This window comes from Aegilops tauschii, chromosome 6 (genome assembly GCF_002575655.3).
Source record: "Aegilops tauschii subsp. strangulata cultivar AL8/78 chromosome 6, Aet v6.0, whole genome shotgun sequence".
Lineage (NCBI taxonomy): Eukaryota > Viridiplantae > Streptophyta > Magnoliopsida > Poales > Poaceae > Aegilops > Aegilops tauschii.
Genome location: NC_053040.3, coordinates 208,882,374 through 208,885,884, shown reverse-complemented (window position 1 = coordinate 208,885,884; position 3,511 = coordinate 208,882,374). Strand labels below are relative to the sequence as shown.

The 3,511-nt window shown below is 50.8% G+C and overlaps 1 long non-coding RNA gene across 1 annotated transcript; it reads right to left on the bottom strand.

Annotated features, from left to right (window-relative positions):
- Positions 1-237: 237 nt before the first annotated feature.
- On the bottom strand, positions 238-3,088 carry LOC120967477 (uncharacterized). Its single transcript, XR_005761243.3, has 4 exons — positions 2,596-3,088; positions 2,298-2,508; positions 1,702-1,767; positions 238-516 (listed from the first exon to the last, which is right to left on the bottom strand). It is a non-coding gene; the product is annotated as an uncharacterized lncRNA (long non-coding RNA).
- Between the last annotated feature and the right edge of the window lie 423 nt (positions 3,089-3,511).

The window sequence follows — 3,511 nt, the reverse complement described above, 5'->3', positions numbered from 1 at the left end:
AACCAGGCTGCAATGACGATGTGTCCGGCACGCAGATTGTCTTCGGCATTGCAAGGCGGGTTCCTCCTCCGAATACTTCAAAGCAGTCCTCGAACACAGAAAACATGTCCGGATCTGCAAAACAGGCACCACATACAGCCGCGAAGAGTATAATATTTAACAAGTCCCATGTGGGGACCCCGACTCATAAGTCGAGATCACCGAATGCACGTGTACAGTGATCCCAGAGATCAATGCTCACTGAACACACAGAAGCTGAATAACAAGAGTCTTACATCCATACATACCGTCTTACACAAATTATGACCATTATGGTCAAGTCTTACATAGATAAAGCCACAAGGTCTAAATACCAAATAAACTTAAGCAGCGGAAATCTTCGTCGATAAGTAGAACCCATGCCATTTGCCTTAACCCTACAGGCATTCTGACTGGGAAACATCCTAGTTCACATGTTTGCCTCCAAAGAACTCTTCTTTGAAGTCCTATTCTTCCATGCCTGGCCAATTAAATAACCTGTGGAAAGCCAATGAGTATTTTGAATGTACTCGCAAGCAACCCATGATTGGAACAAGGCACAATAATGCAATGATATAGCACTAAGTAGGTAGTTTGCAGAAAGCTAGTTTTGAGTGCAATGACATGATCTATCAACCTGTGAAGTATGCATCATGAGAGTACAGATATCCATATGAACAAATTACAGATATCAACATAAGCGGAGTTGGACACCAATCCAACTTGATCATCGTGTCAAGCCATCTGACTTAACCCAAATAGTTTTACCAACACACACACGCGCGGTTTGAAAAATTCTGGACGTAGTTTAAGCAGCACCGCCCAACTGTCCTTGACCGTGGACACGGCTATTCGAATAGTTTTACACTCTGCAGAGGTTGCGCACTTTACCCACAAGATCCGGGGAACTTCCGTGTCATCCACGACCCACGGTACCTCAAGTACCCGGGGTAAGCACCCGATCATTATCTTTCCCTAGACGACGCTAACATAGAGTTCACTCGATTGGTAGTAACCCCCGTGCCCAACATTTCACATCTTAAAATTGTGGAGCCTCGCTCCCATATTCATCACATACCACTGGCACGGGGTACCAACGGTGTGTCCGGTGCCCTGTAAAAACAGTCATGGCCGCCCTACCTGGCATGACCCCGTCCCGAGAGAGAGCAACAACGACTCTCCCGTCACTAGTAATGCGGGCTCCAAGCTACTATCGGCCTAGGTAATCAATAATGCCCTTTCCCATATAAGGCTAGAGTGGTTGCGCATGTAAGGTTGGGACAGTCGACAAATCTTAAATCTAATCCGTTTTCGGAAACAACACACACACTTGCCTCGGTACACCACTTCATCATCAAGTGGTTACCCATCTCATTATCTCCCTCGGGCATAAGTGGCACCCGACGGGGTTTTCGACAAAAGTCTTTTGAAAATACTTTGTCTGCATTACCATGCATATGCCCATCCCATTTTGCGTAGCAACTACTCCAGCATCCTACCTACTCCCACCGGCATAAACCTCATAAGGAGGTAGGGTCATGCACGATGCAAGTATCAACGAGGAAGTAACGGTGGCAAACCACCCCATGTGGTCACCTCATCATCATGTCTCCGATGCAAGCAATAAAAGAGCTATATGGCATGCATAAAAAGGTTTCACGGTATGGTCAAAGGGCTGCTTGCCTGGCTCAACAAAGTCTTCTGGGTCTTCAAAGTCTTCTGGTCCAACTCCTTCGTCAGCAACGCAATCTATCGTCGCAAAATAATAACGAGAAAAATAAGGCAGTAATAAAACTGAAAAACCAAAGTGCTCAGAAAAATGTCAACTCATTTTTGTTAAATACTAGGGTGAAAACTAAGAAGGGGAAATTCCTAGTTTTTGACTTGGAGTAGCAGAATAGATGAAATGAATTTTCAGAGGGGTTTAAATATATTCAAATTTGAATTTGAATATGAACAGTACATAAAAGTTGGTTGGACATGAATGAAAGTTATACCATTAAATAGGTGGGATTTTTACAAAAATATGGGAGTTGGAATTATTGCATTTGGATGAATATTTAATCCTATGGAATTTTGACAAGTTTGACAAAAAAGAAAAAGGAGAAGGGTAATGTGCCTGCTGGGCCAGAACAGCCGCAGCGCAGCAGGCCCAGCCAGAGAGGCGGCCCAGCGCACTGGTGCACGCGCGGGCCAGGTTTAAACCTGACGGGCGGGGCCCATGCGTCAGCGAGAGAGAGAGGGTCGATGGAGAGGAGAGGCTGACAAGGGGGACCCACCTGTCATCCCTAACCCTGCGACAGAGGGCCGACGGGCTCACCGGCGACAATGCAGGGCACGGCGAGGCGAGAGGAGGGCAGGATTGGACTCAGCGCAGAGTCGCCGTGCAGGTGGAGGTGGTTGCGGTCGCCGGGGTGGCCTAGTTCGCCGGCGACGAGGTCACGCGGCGGAGGAGCTTCGGGTGGCGACGGTTCCGGCTGTTTCCGGCAGCTACAGAGAGGGGAAACATGGGGAAAACAATCAGGGATGTTCGGGGGTTCCAGATCGAGGCAGAGAAGGAGCGAGGGAGGCATGTACCTCGCGAACTCCGGCGAGCCAAAGCGGCGGAGCGCGAGCTCGATCTCGAGCTCGGGTGCTTCTGGAGAGGAGTGGGTGGTTCAGGGGGTGTTTTGGAGCTGCAGAGGTCGAGTGGTGAGGAGAGGAGGCCTCGGGGAGGTCTTATATAGCCGGGCCAGGGCTTGCCGTGGAACCATGCGCCGGCGAGGTTGTTGTCGTCGCTGTATGTCACGGGGGCTCACGTGGGCGTGTCCGGGGTGTTCGTAGGGGTGGTCTACGCCCAGAGGAAGGGAGAGAAGGAGCGGGGGAGCGTCAGGGCATGGCGCGTGTGAGTGTGCTCATTGGAGCTCTCGGGCGGCCATGGTGCGCGTGTGAGCAGGGCCAGGAAAGAGAGAGGAAGGAGGGGGCCGACCAGCTGCCGTGTCTCGGACGTCGAGGCGTCTCGTCGGGTGCGCTGGGGAGGCCCGAGGTGGCTGGAGGCGGTTTGGAGGGGGCAGCTACAGCGCCTGGCCGCACTGTAGGGCGCTCCAGAGCGCCCAAATGGCTTGGCATGCCATTTTCTAAGCAGTGTGGGCGCCCCCAAGCATGTCCAGCAAGTCTAGGAGAGAGTAAAGAAAGGAGAGGGAGCCTTGAATGCTCTGGAGGGGCTCTGGTGAGACAGGAGGGGTGAGAGAGAAGGGTGTTTTGGCTGTCCATAGGGGTAAATGAGGAGGTTTCACCCCTCAATCATTGAGCTGAGGCCAAGGGAGAGTTACTGGAGGTAGAAGAGGGTCAGGAGCAACTGTGGCACCAAGTTGAGCCCATGGAGATTAGTGGAAGAGGTCAAAAATGGAATTTTGGTAAAGTGGCAGAAGGTGTTTGATGCTTGTTTGGGTAAGCAAATGAACTCCATTTGGCATGAGACTCTCCAGGGTGAAATGGCACATATAATTAGGGC